The sequence below is a fragment of the Podarcis cretensis genome, assembly GCF_951804945.1.
Source record: "Podarcis cretensis genome assembly, chromosome: 14".
Taxonomy (NCBI): domain Eukaryota; kingdom Metazoa; phylum Chordata; class Lepidosauria; order Squamata; family Lacertidae; genus Podarcis; species Podarcis cretensis.
Genome location: NC_137183.1, coordinates 34,060,142 through 34,077,567, shown reverse-complemented (window position 1 = coordinate 34,077,567; position 17,426 = coordinate 34,060,142). Strand labels below are relative to the sequence as shown.

The following is a 17,426-nucleotide window of genomic DNA, read 5'->3' as shown; positions in this document are numbered from 1 at the left end:
CAGCAGATGCTCTGCCACTGAGCTATGGTTCTTCCCCGATAGGAAGCTGACATATACTAAGTCAGACCCGTGGCTCATTTAATCTAGTATTGTCTAAACTGACCAGCACTGGTTCTCCAGAGTTTCAGGCTGGAGCCTTCCCCAATCCTTCTCGGAGATGCTGGTGCCTTCTGCATGCAAGGCAGATGCTCTGTCACTGAGCCCTTGCTCCTCCAGAATTTATGTTTTTATACCACCTTAATAGTTGTCAGGCAACGTACTAAAAAATAAACTACAGCAAAATCTAATACCTAATGCAGTCATTTAAGCTGAATTCACATGAAATACATACTGTATTCGAGTCATACAGTAACAATGCCATACATGCACCTTTCACCTACCATACTTCTCCACCTCTAAAAGCCTGATGATGACTGTCAGTCACCACCAGCCAAGATGGCTATGTTCTGCCTCCATAGTTGGAGGCAGCAACGCTTCTAAGTACTAGTTGCTGGAAACCAGGGGAGGGGAGGGTGCTCTTGTGCTCAGATCCTGCTTGCTGGTTACCCACAGGGATCTGTTGGCCACTGTGAGAACAGGATGCTGGACCAGAGGGGCCACGGGCATCATCCAGCAGGTTCTTCTTATGTTATTGTGGAAGACATGGCTTCGTAGAGAAAAGACACACCTTGGGGTCATTCCACAGCTGTAGAGCCAGGACCAAAACTGCTCTTCCACAGGTTCCCGAACTTCTCACCTCATTCAGAACCTCCTCTGCTGATTGAAATGAAGAGGCTGGTTGGTAGGGGATAAGTCACTCTCTCTGCTATCTGGGTTTCAGATCATTCAGCACGTTGAATGTCTACATAAGCATATGACAATGGATGACCAGTGTAGCTGTTTAAGAAGAGAAGCAATATGTGATCAGACTGCTGTTCTCACCAACATCCTGCTCACTGCATTCTTCTGAACCATCTTCCTGGTTAGCTTCATGTAGAAATTATAGAATTCCATTGGACACTTGAGGGAAAGTATGCAATGTCTTGTGAGGAACAGGACCTTGGACAGCCTCAAGGAGTCATGCTAAGGCAGTGATGGCCAAACTTGGCCCTCCAGCTGTTTTGGGACTTACAATTCCCAACATCCCTGACCTCTGGTCCTGTTAGCTAGGGATGATGGGAGTTGTAGTCCCAACACAGCTGGAGGGCCAAGTTTGGCCATCACTGTGCTAAGGCAACTAAAGCAGATGTTGTCTTTGCTAGGAGCTAGAGTCAAGTGAAGCCTTACATAGGTTGACCCAGACATGGAGGAGATGGGGAGGTGGTTAAAGGACCTGTGACACACTCTGCAGTCTTTTATGTGGCTAATGAAATAGCAATACTACAGAGGACATTATCCTCTGAGTTAGGGTATGGTGGTTGAGCCATTTCCTCTGGCAGAGGAGTCTGCATGCCAAGCATAAAGGCTTCACAAATTCTGGCATATGCCTGAAGACAGGTAAAAAGAATAAGTTATCCTTTTTTCCTTTTCCTTTTTTGGTGTCTCTCTTGAATGTATTCAGCAAAATGCCTGGGATGATCCCTGCTGTTTTGTGTGTCAGCTGAAGTTGCTGAGTGCCTTAGGCTTCTTTGCTTGAAAGCAGCTTCCAATTTCTTCCACTCACTTATGATGATGCAAATAAATTGGTTCTAATTCGAACTCTGCAGTTGGTTATATTTTAGCCTGGCCCCAGGATCAGTTCTTACTTAAGCTGCACATGTTCTAAGGCAAGGGCAGGGCTAATTGCTGCTGGCATAGAGACGGATGTGATCTTTCAGATTCATGGAGAAGGCTATCAATGGTTAATAGTCATGAGGGCTGTGTTCTACCTCTACTGTCACAGGCAGCATGCTTCTAAATACCAGTTGCTGAGAATCACAAGTGGGGAGTGGGCTCTTCTTATATTCTTACACTGCATCACTCTCTCTTCTTCTTCTGCTCTCTCTCTCTCTCTCTGTCTCTTTGTTTCTGAACAACTTCATCTTGATTTTATAGTCACCGCTAGAGAAAAATAAGCCTGGTCCCAATCATCTGGGAGACCAACAAAGTGAGCTTAGCATCCTAAATCACATTATAATGTGGGGATTTTCTCTGTGTGTGCCTGTGTTTCAAATGTGCTGTAATCCAACTTTGAAAGGAGCCCTTTGGCGCTCTCCCTGGCATGCGGTGGATGCAAGCACTCAATGCAGCTCCCCTTAAACAAAAGGCACTACCTAGAAGTGTCTGACAAATTGAACCATTCCTCTCTGCTTGTTCTGTCCATTGTGCATTTGGCAAAGGGCTTTCCAAATATCTCCATAATCATATCTCAAGAAACATACCTGGAGCCACCTCCTGATTGACTCACTCAATCTATATGCAGATGAGCGCTAACCCTGCTGATAATTTGGAAGGATTCCAACAGCTCCCCATCCGGTTCTGATCATTTGTAAATGGCTTTTATTCACTTGCAGATCAACAGTAAGAAGATTGCTAATAAAAAAGTTAATAAAAATATACAATAGGAATTTTCGAAGGGGAGGTTTTTACCACTAGAAAGGGTCTGCTACCCGCTCTTCCCTTTTTCTTTATTTCAGGCTTTAGGCAAAACTTGATGAAAACACAATTCTATTTGTTCTTTTTTCAATGCATAGTCAAAGTATCGCCTCATAACAAAAACAAGTTTCCTAATACAATTTCTGTCCCTGGCATGTTTTGTATAACCCTCTTTGTGATTGTGCCAACACTTCTGCATTTTAATGATGGCATTGGAGCTTCCTCAGTCCTTGAAAAATTGCTCTGCAGATGACTTTTATCTTTCAGGTTTAGAAATTGTTTCAAAAATGGTCAGTGGACTTATGGCTGCCTTCCCCAACCTGGCGCCCTGCAGATGTTTCAGACTATAGTTTCCATCAGAGCCAGCTGTGCTCGCTGGAGCACTCCAGGATGGAGATGGCTTCTTTAAGCACGTTGAATCTGACAAAGGCCCTTGCAGCAAACAGATGTACAGAGACCCCCTTGAGGAATGTTGGTACTCTGGCTTTATTTGAATTCTCTGCACCACCTCCCCACCCAGTATCCAGGAGTCACTAGTGCAGTAAAGCAGGGATGCAGAACTGCCCACAACAGCTGCATTGCTTCAGGTGACTGGGATGGGATGGAGGCATGGCGGGACTACACAGTGGCCACTAACTTAGATACCAAGGATTGAACAAATTCAAGGATAAGGCATGACTACTAGCCATGAGGGTTATGCACAGCCTCCATAGTCAGAGGCAGTCATGCTTCTAAATAGTAGTTGCTGGAAACTGAAGGAGGGAAGAGTACCTTTGTGCTTGGGTCCTGCTTGTGGCTGTCTCATGGGCATTTGTTCGGCCACTGTGAAAAGAGGATGTTGGACTAGGTGGGCCACTGGCCTGATCCAGCAGGATCTTCTTATGTTTAGTGTTCCAGCTGGTGTGCCTGCACAGTCCTGACCTCACCAGCACCCTTCTCTTGCACTGTCTATGTAAGTGACAGTGATTCCACTGTTGGGATGGCAGGTCCACACACTTATCCCACCCCGCGAGCTGTTCCTGCCCTCATTTCCCTCCTGCCCCAGTGTTCTTCAGAAATTTCAAGTGCTTCTAACACTTACTTATTATTACATTTATAGCCCCACTTTTCCTGCAAGGAGCTCAAGGTATTGCAGACAATTCTCCCAAACAGGAACCCACAAATTTGCCTTGAAATGTCACCTGAGGCAAAACAAACAAACAAACAAACAAACAAAGGGTGACAACTCTGCTCTGAGGTTTTGTTAACTTTGCCTGTTGCATGGAGAGTTCCATCACTCCCTGCCATGCTGAATTCATAGTACAATGCTCTAGATGACAACTCAGAAGTAATTGCAATCGTATTTAATGAGCCTTATTTCTGGGTAAGTATGCATATATACACACTTACTCAGGAGTGAGCATCAAACTCAATGGGCCTACTTCTAAGTAGATATTAATGTGATTGAAGTGTTGTGTTGGGATCCTATATTCACCTAGGATAAATCCCTTTGAAATCAGTGTGCTTTACGTCTGAGTAAACATCTATAGGATTTTACTGTTAATATGCATTCATGATTTTCATGGGTTTCAGGTGAGAATAGCAGGAACTGCCTGAGAAAGGTTGCTTTAATGAAACATTTTTTAGTTACCTTGAAATTCCTTCAGACAAGGAATTGGTGGGGTCTTGTGGCCTTCCAGATATTGTTAGATTCCAACTCCCATCAGTTCTGGCCCAGTGTGTCCAAGGCTCTGGGATAACGTAGTCCAACTAACATCTGGAGGATCACAGATTATCCACCCCTGCATTAGATAATCATACATGTCCTGATCAATTGAATGATGAAACCCACCTCAGGAGTTTATTTTAGTCAAAGTTGGCAATGACTCTAATCCATTCTAATAGAAGCAGCCATCCAGATGTCCCTGGAGGTTCATGAGCAGGATGTGAAGAAAACCTTCACCCAAAGTTGTTTGTCCTCAGCAGCTGTTATTCAAAAAAGTATATTGACTACCACGTCTTCCTTAACTGGCAGTGCCATTCAGATATAAGGCAATAATATATTGGGGCCAACTTTCATTCTCTCTCTCTCTCTCTCTCTCTCTCTCTCTCTCTCTCTGTCTCTCTTGGGATGTGTATGTTTTAAAAGTTTCTAGTCTCTCTGGTTGGAAATACAGACTTGAAAATGTGTTGGAAATGCTGGTTGAAATCTCATCAGCCAATGAAATTGCTGGTTAAGACTTTCATTATCATGACCATCACACCCTGCCCCTTATTCTACCTTGAGAAAGATGCAGATGAGACAACACTTCCAAAGAGAAGCCATCAGACCCTTTGGGTGCTGTCCATGGTCCTGATCTGCCTTTTTGGCCTTGATCTTGCCTCCACTTCTCCTGTGAGCCCCAAGTTGCTACAGATCAGGATATTCATCAGGTGGGGGCTCATTGCCTGAAGAGCCCTTTGTTCCAAACTCCCCTATGCTAAAGTAGCAAGAACTGCAACCTAAATCATGCAAAGTAAGACAAATCCCGTATGTTTACTTAAGTTGCAAAATACATACAGGCCATGGGTTTTAGATTTTCTTGCACAGTATTTTGAATGTATTTACAGCACATAGTACAGAGTCCTGCTTTCTTCTGTGCTTACACTTCTCAGTACCCCAAGTCATTTTCTTCTTTACTTTAATAAAAGAAATCATGGCTAATGATCTCTAGAGAGCAAAGCAGTCTATGTAGAGTTATGCAAGTGAGTTGCCATATTTTTAGAAGTACATGTACACACAGTTAGCAACATTTTATATCACACTTAAAATATGCCTCATCTTAAATATTTGTCTTTTTTATTGTCTATAAAAAAAGAAAAAAGAAAATGTGCATAAAATTAAACTAAGTATACTTATGAAACAGTCCAAGGCACTCAGATGACAACTCTGAAAATGTATGAATGAGAAGGTAAGGTGGGAAGGAAAGTAAACTCAGAAAATAAGTTAGAAAAGGACAGATTCTAATAATGAGAATAATTCTGCATTCAGTAAAAACCAAGGTTGTAGGATGAAGCTGTCACTTCTCAATTTTGAATTTGCATTCAAACTGCCACTTAAAATTGTAATATGTTTCCTCAAAATTTGGCCTACTTTAGTCTTATCTTGACAACCTGACAAAAGATTCAGGACACAAAGCATATAATAATAATAATAATAATAATAATAATAATAATAATAATAAAATAGTTGTTGTTATTATTATTATTTATTACGGTCGGAGGCCAGCTTGTGAAACACAAATGGAACTACAATCCCAAAAGCAAAACAAACATTTAAAACAATATACAACAATGGATATTAAGTTTTAAAATGTGGCAGGCATATAAACACATAAAAACTTTAAGATAGACTAGTTACAGATAGGTAGCCGTGTTGGTCTGCCATAGTCAAAACAAAATAAAAAAATTCCTTCCAGTAGCACCTTAAAGACCAACTAAGTTAGTTCTTGGTATGAGCTTTCGTGTGCATGCACACTTCTTCAGATACCTAAGATAGACTACCATAGAGAAATGACCCAGAGTTGCCAGTGGATCTGAGTTTGGGAATTTTCTTAACAAACTAGTTTGAATCGGGGGATGGTCTGCACCTACAGATCTCTACGCAGAATCTGGCGACTGTCCGGGTCGTCTTGTGATCTTTGCCTAACAGAAGAAGATCAAATTTTTGCTTTACCGGGAGCTCAGCAAGCCTCACCAGCAGGGGGTCAATGGTTTCTCTATGTGCCTTGTCGTAAAAGGGACATCTAAAAAATATGTGTTCTTAGCTTCCTATATCCCCCAATGGGCAGGCGCAAAGTCTCTGGGCATATGGGACTTTTTAAAAGGATCCTTCCAGGACCGGCAAGGGCAAAGCTGAGCTTCTGGCAAGTGTAAAAGCCCTTCTTGCATTTTTTGATACTAGAATAAGAGATATGCTATATATCTCTCGATTTCTACAATTTTGTAGTCGGGGCACCTTAAGCAGTACTGTTGTCTCTTGGTGTCTATAATTCTTTGCCTAACCATAGCTTTTGCTTGGCCCAAGCCCAGACTTGGAAGCACATAGTTAAACCATGGAATTGGATTCCACAAGAGGTAATGGTGGCCACCAACTTGGATAGTTTTGAAAGAGGATTAGACAGATTCAAGGAGGACAAGGCTATCAATGGCTGTGATGGTTATGCTCTAACTCCACTGTCAGAATGCCAGCTGCTGGGGTACCATAAGTAGAGAATATACCATTATGCTCAGGTCCTGCTTGTGGGAATCTTGCTGGGAACTGAATGCTGGACTAGATGGGCTTTTGGTCTGATCGAGCAGCATCTTTCAGGAGAAAGCATAATGAACAATGGCACAGTGGACAATACTTGAAGTCTTCCCATTGGCTTCAAGCCCTGAAGGACATCAAACCATACACTCTCAGATTCTGAGCCCCAGTCCAGAGGAACCTTGGAAAAAGAAAATATGCTGTTGATCTCTGTTTGTGTTATCAGAGGCAGATGAGAGAGAATAGTAAAAAGAAGGCGCACTTCCGGGTTAGCGCCATCAGCAATGGCGGAATTCCTCTGATCCAGAGGAACCCACTCCGCGAAAATTGGGTCTTGCCACCGCAGCAAAGGCGGAGACCCTTTAAAAATCCCAGGCGGAGGAAGCCTGGGAACGTGGGATTCGGCTGACACCAGGAGCGCCCCCCCCTACATGCAAGGAAACCCCTTTTTCGGGGACCTGAAGCGACATGGGGTGAGCGGCGCGGTGTATTGAATCGACCGCTATTTTTACGGAGTGAAGCCACACAGCCGTTGCCGGAGAGCGCTGACTTTTTCCTGGGGACAATTGGACTCCAAACAAGTACCCGTGAGTAGAACGGAAAATTGGGCTAAGAAACACTTTAATTTGGCACTCAGCGGGAAGGTTTTAAACAGGAAGTCTGCCTTCCGCTTTTGTAAATAGTCTGAAGCAAAAATCGTGCAAGCCAAAGTCTGGAAAGTTGTACATAAAGGTTTTAAATTCCTCCTGTTTTGATCATCTAAACCCCTCTTGGAAGCAGGAGTAAAGAGGGAAAATTTGACTGTTCAAGCATGCAGGAGAGAGAGTAAAGGAAGATAAATTTCCACCGTCTCAAACCTGGGAATGGGGTGTCAGAGACAGAGATTTTTGGTGAAGTTCATTGACTGTGAATGGAACATCTTTTGACAGTTAGTTGAAGAAGAGAAACAAATTGATTCCAATGTTGCCTTTTGCATTTAAAAGAAACAAAAAATCCGAAAAATGAAAGTAATTTTTCTTTGTTGGATCTGCTTTTAAAAGATGGATACAAATAGAAATTGCCTCCTCTAGAGGGAGCTTGTTAAATTGTTGCTGGAGTCATTCCGGGGATTTTACAGCTGTGGAGATTAGGATCGTGGGACCAGACTGTGACCTTGAACAAAAATGTGTTTGGAAGAAGTTTTGGTGCTTGCTTTTTGCAAGACAAGCGCTTTGTTGGAGCAGATGCATGAGAAGATCGATTTGATGACTGTTGCAGTCAGAAACTTTGGACAAACAGTGAATATGTATACAGAAACCACCCAGGAGCCAGCTCAGGAATCTGTTTTGATAGAGCAAGTGCAAACACAGAAGATAATGGAGGAGGCTGCTGTTGAACCTCTAGTAACACAAATGGAGAGGCCTGAGGCCCTACAGGAGTATAAGCTATTGTTGTTGAAGGCTGAATGTGAAGTGGACCAGGGGGGGTCTGGAGTTGTGGGGCCCCTTAAGTTTGGAGGGACTTTGAAACATGCTTTTAAATATTTTCTGGACTACACTGTTGACTGTGGGGAATGGGACTGTGGGGAATGAGCCGATCTGCTGAGGAGAGATGGAGATATTTTTGAGTTGGAACATCTCCTCAATGAGAAAGGAAAGAAATTAAGAAAGAGATCTACAAAAGACAAGGTAAAGTGCAAGTACAAACAAGAAGAAGACCCGCAGAAGGGACATGGAAAAGACTTAAGAGCCTCGGATATAAGATTACCAGGTTGATGGACTAGATGGAATGGACAGTAAGGACTGACATAACCCGAGACCAGTAAGAAGAGACGCTGGAGGAAGATTGGAAGAAAACTTTAAAAAAAATTATTTTGGGAATTAGTGTAAAATTAATGAGTATTAGGAAAAATGTTGGAATGAAAATATTTGGCTTTAGCAGAAATGTTATAAGGAATTATGTATAAATAAATATTAAGTTTTAAGTCTTAAGGTATTTTTGGGAAGATAAGGTTAAAATAAACTAAAGTAAACTGAATGACAGAATATAGTGAAAGATGGAAAGGATTTGCTGAGTTAATTAATAGGTTAGACTGTTAAGACAAACTATTTTTTAAAAAAATTGAGAAGGATGGAAAGAATTTGCTGAAATAAATAACTAAACTAGAACACAAAAAGGGAGGTGTGAGGAGGTCGATGAAACAAGTTAATGAAAGATAAAGATATGGAGTATTGTGTTTTTATTGTTATTGTTGTATTGATTTTTATGTTTTTTTTTCTTTTTTCCATCTTTTAAGTATTGTTATATATGTTTTGAAAATTTTCTTTTGTTGTTGTTGCTTTCTTCTTTTTTCTTTCTCTGTAATTTTTGAAACTTCTAATAAATATCATTTTTCCAAAAAAAAAGAGAATAGTAAAAAGAAGGAAGGTCTGATTTGTTCTTGGCTGGTGCCACTCCTGCACCCCAGCCAATGAGAGAAATGTTTGGGGTGAAGAGGATGAGGCTTTATTTTATTTATGAATCGCTTCCTTTAAGCATCCTGCGGGGATTTCATGGCACAATAAAAACATATATAAAACAATATAATCATTTTTTTAATCAGCAGTTTTAAAACAAATATAATAAAATTGAACAGTAAAATTGTGCATGAACATTACATATCTGGGCTGGCTTGCCTAAATTTATATGCATTTTTAGCAGGCACTAAAAGCAATCCAGCAAAGGCACCTACCTAAAATTAAGGAGCAGTCTTCTCCTGTTTGGATGGTGTGAAGCTTGTAAAACTCTGTTCTCCTTTTGAGTTGGGTGTTTTTCCAGCACCTTACATACATCTCATTCTGCGCATGGAGAACTATTACAAAGTTTTGAATTATAGCTGGGGGGATGGGGTGTATTAGGACTTATCTGGAACACCATTGTAATATAAGGAGATAGGAGAGATGTTCTGTAAATTTCCCCTTTGGGTGCCTTAAGAGGTGCCCAGGTGCAAGTCTGGACCTAGCACTTGATGATAGTTAAATTTCGGCAGCATTGTAAAGTACAGGTCTGCAAGAATTGATCACAGCTTGCTAGAATCAGCAATTTTAATTGAAAGGCCACCTGACTGAAGGAGACATAGGGCCTTGCAACCTTTAAAGATGGGTCCACCTGGGTCCCCACGTGAATCACAAGACAGTACAGGAGCATGGGAAGAACTCGGCCACCACACCCCCTTAGTAGTCTGCTGTTTGTTAGGACTATTCCCCTGACATTGCCAGGCATAAACATAATAATAATAATTTATTATTTATACCCCGCCCATCTGCCTGGGTTTCCCTAGCCACTCTGGGTGGCTTCCAACAGAATACTAAAATACAAAGCCTATTAAACATTAAAAGCTTCCCTAAACAAGGCTGCCTTCAGATGTCTTCTAAAAGTCTGGTAGTTGTTTTCCTCTTTGACATCTGGTGGGAGGGCATTGTTCCACAGGGCGGGTGCCACTACCAGGCCCTCTGCCTGGTTCCCTGTAGCTTTGCTTCTCACAGCGAGGTAACTGCCAGAAGGCCCACGGCACTGGACCTCAGTGTCCGGGCAGAATGATGGGGGTGGAGACGCTCTTTCAGGTATACTGGACCGAGACACATGAGAATGTGACCCTCAGCACAGGTGATCAAGTGTCATCAACACTTCTAGATAGTATATAAGGCTTAAGCCCACCTAGGGCCAATGGGAATCTCACTGCAGATCTACACTGATATTGCGCTTATCACCTACAGTGGGTTCAACCCACTGCCTGCCCAAGAAAGAAAGAGATTATCTGGCAACAGATACAACTATAAGATGTTTTCTGTTTCCTCTTGCTTTTTTCTCTGTTGCCTTCCTCTTGTAAATAAAACCTGTTAAAAAGCAAGTTTGATGGTATTCATTGTCCAGCTGGATCTTTTTTTAAAAAACAACAACACCCTGTCTTAGGCAACCAGTACTTTTGGCAGAACAGTGGGAACATCTCAGAGAGAAAAAGTCAAAGATGTGAAGAAATGCATTTTCCTAGCAGATTTTAAAAATGAAAACAAACTTCTGTGTCACATCTGAACTTCTTTTTATGCTGAGTTCTAGTATAAACTTTACGGAAAGCAAACGAGCTAAAAACACTTCAAAAATCCAAGATAAGGGGTTTGTTATCCTTGACTTCCCCTTACTCTGCTTCCAACTGTGAAAATCATGTTTTTGGCCACAGTTTCCCACTGTGTTTTAGCCCTCTGTCTCATTACCTTATGGTGCCATGAACTGTCTAATCCATTTTGTCGGGACATAAATCTAATCCATCCATAAAATATTGAATTGATTTATCCACCCAAATAATTTTGCGTTAATTTTCAACCTCTCCCTCTGTCTGTCTCTCTGTGTGCGTGTCTTTCTTCCTCACTGATGGTGACTTTTATAACACACTGTTTATTTACTGTATATGCAGACTGAGTAGTTGGGAAGCAAGCATGTATACAGTAATTCTCTAAAAGCAACACCAATCCATTACACCTACACCCAGTTTTGGGTGGCTCTGGGAGACAACTTTCTTGTTAAAGACCTTTTGAACAATTTTCTCCAGCTACCTCAAAGCATTCAGTATGAAGGGAGGAGCAGCAGCTCAGGGGTACAAATGATGGGATCTGCAGTCCGCAAAATCTGGAGGGCATCATGTTGGCAACCCCTGGCATACAGAAAGACATGGGTTTGATTTCTAGCATATCCCAGTAAGGCTGGAGAGACACGTTTCTGAAACCCTGGAGAAATGCTACCAGTGAATGTGGACAGTACTGAGCTGACGTTTCTGAGCATCAGTGAATTTCCTAGTTAGTATCCAAAGTATGTTATCTACAACTGCCCACTAGCATTAATTCAGATTTTAATCAGTTAATCATATGCTCTGAAATACTACCAAAACTATTAATTATCTTTATTATATCTGGTATATATGCTTCTGGACTACTAATAAATTATAGTAAATCATCTGCGTACAAAGCTAATTTAAATCCAGCTTCCTCATGAACAAAACCCAAAATCTCTCTGTCCTAATTGCACATGCCAGTGGTTCCAAACATAAATCAAATATCAACAGAGAAAGAGGGCAGCTCTGTCTTCTATCTCTCTACAAACCAAATGGATTCCATTTGACTTTACTTACGATCTAGGAGCAAGGTGTAATTTTCCAATCCACTTCATAAATTCTTGAGGAAATCCACATTTTTCCAAAGTAAGAGATATAAATTGGCAACATCTTTTCTCAAATGCCTTTTCAGTGTCCAGGGAACTACGTGCAACTGGATCAATTCTATGATTTAAAGCAACCCAATTGTTTCCAATCTTAAATAGTCTGCTCCCCGTCGATACTTAAGAAAACCCACTGGATCTGCATGTACTATTATTCTCATCATTGCCTGAACTCTGTTTGCTTTGCTGAAGAAATTGACCTATGATTCGCACACTTAGTAAGATATTTGACCGACTTAGGAACAACAAAGATATATGCATCATAGATTGAAGTTGATGGTGCCTCATCCATCGTTCCCCCTCTCCGATAGCTTGTTTCTGTCTTGGATAAGGAAGTATCATTTTCCATTCCACCCTGTATTCATCAGATGCAACACTTCCAGCTGTGTTACCCACCCCACTGCCTTAGCAACACCTAAGTAACCTCCCCAAGGCACAAGCCTGGGCAGTGTGTTTGGAAGTCCTGGTCTACCCAGTGTCACAGAAGTGTGATGACAGGACCTCCCTCTTGGCCTCACTGATGTGCTCCAAAGGAAAAGAAAGCATTATGTTTGGCACCAGCTTGGCTGCAGGCATTGTTGGAAGGAAGAAGAGTTTGGATTTGATATCCTGCTTTATCACTACCCTAAGGAGTCTCAAAGCGGCTAACAATCTCCTTTCCCTTCCTCCCCCACAACAAACACTCTGTGAGGTGAGTGGGGCTGAGAGACTTCAAAGAAGTGTGGCTAGACCAAAGTCACCCAGCAGCTGCATGTGGAGGAGCGGAGACGCGAACCCGGTTCCCCAGATTACGAGTCTATTGCTCTTAACCACTACACCACATAGGAGGCATAGAAGGCACCTTCCAGCTGTCTTAGGGCCTCCACTCCAGCTTTGTGTAGAATTAGCCTTCTCCTAGAGATATCCTACATGGCAGCATAGGTTTTGTGCTGGGCCTGGGGGTAACCCGTGAAATGCGGTCCAGGGCCAGTCCAGAATCTGAAGGTTCTGCTGGGGGTCAGTCCGACAGGGCCAAGGCAGGATACAAGGCAGGAAACCAGGGAAGGACAGGTACAGGATCTCAGGCAGGATCTAGCATACAGCAATGTTGCTCCCGCAACCTGGGGCGGGGTCCGACAGCCTTTTATCTTTGTCGGGGTACTGGCCGGTCCTGATCCCCTGGTGACACACCTCCCTGTTTCGCCGGAATGAGAGCACTCCTTCTGCGAGTACTCAGGTCTCTCCTTCTCTCAGACCTTAGTCTCTGCAGCTTGGGAGATGTCAGTGGGTTACTAGACCCAGGGGCCACCTCAGACTCCCCTGACCAAACCAGTATTGGAGCAGCTGTAAGTGATGGCCCAGCTGAAGCCAGTGCAGGCTCAGACCCCTGACTCGGCCCAGCTGGTGTTTGTTGCAGGGAAACCTGTGCAGACTGGGATTCTTCAGGATCAGGCCCCAGACTTGGTTCAGATGATGCCTGAGGCAAAGGATCCGGTGCAGACTGCGTCTCCTCTGGTTCCAAGTCCGAGTAGAGTCCCAGGCCATCACAGGTTTTATGATCTGAGTTTCCCATCTCCAAGATGGGCTACCTTCCCAGGTTGATGAGCCCCATCTGCCCCTCACTTTCCTCTACAGCAGGTGCAGAAATTTCCTTCTTGACCATCAGACTCACTTTTTGGTCTTGTCCACTCAATCCACCGAAGCCTGTCTTCACATGCAATCAGTTACAGAACATTTGCAGGCTGAAAGCAACAACCACAAATACTGGTTTTATTTGCTGGATTGATTTCTCTTCTGGGCATGGGACAAATAAGTGAGCACCAGCCTTTTTTCTTTTAATTATTATTTTTTGGTTAGTGATCCAAATCTGGACATTGCAAATGCTGGTTCAAAAACCCAACTCTGTCACACAGTACAATGAATAGGCCTTAGGTGTGTCACTGTCTCACAGCTTAAAGTATATACAGTTATGGGAGATTTGGAAGCTGCTGCTAATCTGCTCCAAATTATGCATAGATCTACCATCAGGAAATTTATTGTACTGCTGTGTGCAGGATCTAAACTCCTATCCCCTGCCTTGAAAACATCACTTGTGTTGGAACTAGTGCTGTGCCAAAATCTGTCCTCCCATTTCTCAAAAGTTTTCTTCCCCTGCAAAGGGACTTCCATTTTTCTGACTTTTTCTCAGGACACTTGACAATCTATTTCAAATTTTAGCTGGTGCGAGTTACTACTACTTTTACTGCTATTTTGTAACTAACTTTTGATTGTATTTTCAGCAGTGAATGCATGCAAAAAAATGACAATGAAAACATAGCAAAAGAAAAGAGAAAAATGGAGAAAGAAAAAGAGAGGAAGAAGGAATGGAGAAAGGAAGAAAGCCATATTAAAAAAAATTTAAGTAACTTCCTTGCATGCACATTATAAAATGCAAAGTACAGCAGGAAGCATCTGAATCACCACTATTTCAATAAAGAAGCATGTAGACAACATATGACAGTTAGGTGTAAATCCAAATATCCCAAGATTAAGCAAATGATTGAAAGAAAGTTTCACTTGCCATATGTTGTTATTGTCTGTAGTAGTTGTTGTTGTGGTAGTAGTAGTGGTACCACCTGCTCCTCGCCAGCAGATTCCAGGGTGGGTTACAACACTTTAAAACTCAGTCCTAAAAACAGTTAAAATAAATTACAGCCACAGGAATAGGATATGTCCTGCAAACACGCATCTCAGGTTCAAGAGAGCTTAGGCTATTATTGTGGGGTGGCCAAGAATGGTGTGTGTTTTTTCCTCCAGTAAACATTTCTCTAGGGCACTGCAGCCTCCCTAGCTGCCCACACTTCCTGATCTGAAAAAGCTTCAGGGAAGCCATCACCTCATGATGTCTGGGACTGAACTGAAGAGTGAGCATCTGAGGAGGCTGCAAAGTGGAGATGTTCTGCAGAATAAAAGAAGGATGCTCTCAAACACCCCTCAGCCATTTCAAAAGTAAGATAAGCATGTCAAAAAAACCCCAAAACCCTGCACTCCATTTCTGTTGATTTCTCCCTTTGATGATTTTCAAATACCGTTTTTTCCCTGTTCATTGAGAAAGAATGGTTTGAAGAAATGCAAGAGAAATGTTCATCACAGCCCTAGCTGGAACTCACAGTATCCTTGAGGAAAAACCAATATCCTTATTGATATATGCCACTGACAATTTAGGTGGTTTAATTTTTTTAAATGGAAGATTAATAAATTGGGGGCAAGTGGGGAAGAGAGAGGGGGGGGGAACCTTGCTTCTTAATGTACTTATCAGATGTTTTCAAAATTAGTTCCCATTAAATGAGAAGTCCTGGAGGCTTTGTCAGACAATCCTGACTTGACTTGAGGCGAGAGGGGTGGGAAATGTATTTGCTAGTAGCCTGGCCGAAGTTGGAAGAAAAATGGCAAGAAAAATAAGAAGAACACCATGGGGCACTTTGTAATGAGAGGAAAGTGAGAGCAATGGGTAAACAACCCACCGGGCTAACATTATTATACAAGCAAACAAATGAATGGATAGTTCCTTCCTTTAAAAAAGGAGGGGTGGGGAGAGGAACATTCTGCTTCTCATCAATGTTATCAGCTTAGCCCCGCAAATGACTTTGCACTCCATTATTGGTTATAAACAAACCTTTATCCCAGATAGCTTGCTGGCTGAATTAAGATGCTGTATTAAACAGTATATTGCTTCTGTCAAGGCAGATCGGGTGTTTGTGCAGATAATAATGCCAACTGCAACAACAAACCAGCTAGTGTAAATTAACTTAACTGCGTGAAATAATGCCGCCTCTATCAGATTAGCTTGCCGAATGACTTTATCCTTAAATTAAAGCTTGCTGGGGCGTACTAGTAAATCATTTAAATAGCGCCGGGTTTTCCAGGTAATGTCTTCATATATTACTGTAATTTCAATTCGCCAAGGCACGCAGATGGCTTTCGTCTCCAGCTCCTTGTCTCCAAAGCTTCCCCCCTGCGCTGCCATTTTGTAATTACTGAGCAAGCACACACCGCCTGCCGTTTCTAGATTTCCCATGGTGCACCAGCAGCCAAGGCAATGTATTTTAAAATTATTATTCTTGTGTGGCCCTCATAACATAATGTAAATCTTTTATGCTAACGCTGTCAGGGGTTTAAAGCCAGGGCTCCAAGGTGCTCCAATGAAGAAATCACCAGCAATCTATCAAGCAAATACTACTGGGGACCCAGGCAAGCGGTTCACATCTGAAAAGGACTCGCACATGGCGGGAGAAGGTTAAAGAGATGTGTGGTGCTTTTGTCATGGCTGTTGCTGGAAGACACAGCAAAAAAAACCTTAAAAGGATGAACAATGATTATTATTATTTTCATAATCTGAGAGATGGCCCCCTTCAAATAAAGATGACTGAATTTGAAGAAATTCAGCACTTATCAACAAAGTTAGGATTGCATCCATTTTCCCATCAGGACTACTGTTTTTGTTGAAGTTGGCTTCCCTTAATTGTCCAAATCTGCACATTTTAGAATCCTTTTTGGTGACTTAATTGGGTGTGGTATGACACAACCATGAATTTCATTGGGCAGCCTTGCCACTCCCCAACACATTCTGCATATGCATACTTCTGTTCCCCCATATTTCCTCCATGAAAACAGTAGAAAATAACTGTAAGCCAGTATACTGCCCCAAATTTCACCACTTTACACCCACAATTTTCTGTTTTAAGGAGGCTGCAAATGGATTATTTCTGGAACCAATTAACAGGGAAATAAATGCTGGACATGTGCTATATTCCATTAGTTTCCCAGAAGTGGCTTTTACATAATGTGCAAGCTCAAATATAACACAGAAGTTATCAGTTATGAAAATGTTAGGAAAATTGGATAATCTGCTGTTTGAATGTAGCCTTAGATACATTTTTCCCCTGGTCTGATCCTCATTTACTAGACCCTTTCTTTGATTATTTTCTCTTTGGTTTCTTTGCCCTAAATTAATTACATGGCTGATCCTATGAATTCAGGGTAGGTCTAGCTCATCAAATCAAAACAAGCTTCACCCATTGGTGGAATCACAAAAAGAGCCTGTCATGCAGATCTCAAGATTCAGGCTGGTTCAGTGGTGTGTTGGGAGCCAGTATAGATATTATATGATTCTGGTTAGATATATTTTTCAAATATATTGGGGGGTTGCATTCTGTGCCAAATGCAGCTTTCAGACCCATTCAAGGCTAGTTCTATATAGAATGACGTTACAGTACTCTTAGCTACAAGCTTAACAGGGCATAGATTACTATGGCAAGTATTTCCTGGTACAGAAGTGGTCATATCTGACACACTATCCAGAGAAGGAAAGAGGCACTCCTTGCCACTGATGTCATCTGGGTGTTCAGTGCTAATCCTAGAT

General features: G+C 42.1%; 2 long non-coding RNA genes across 2 annotated transcripts in view; both read right to left on the bottom strand.

The window, feature by feature from the left end:
• LOC307202577 overlaps window positions 1–1,153 on the bottom strand; it is a 359,325-nt gene extending 358,172 nt beyond the window's left edge. Inside the window, exon 1 of the long non-coding RNA XR_013832944.1 lies at window positions 1,108–1,153. This is a non-coding gene — a long non-coding RNA (uncharacterized lncRNA). The remainder of the gene's footprint in view (window positions 1–1,107) is intronic.
• Window positions 1,154–4,390: 3,237 nt separating this feature from the next.
• Window positions 4,391–16,036, bottom strand: LOC307202574. The gene is made up of 4 exons (XR_013832941.1): window positions 15,681–16,036; window positions 14,586–14,693; window positions 4,814–5,034; window positions 4,391–4,518 (listed from the first exon to the last, which is right to left on the bottom strand). It is a non-coding gene; the product is annotated as an uncharacterized lncRNA (long non-coding RNA).
• Between the last annotated feature and the right edge of the window lie 1,390 nt (window positions 16,037–17,426).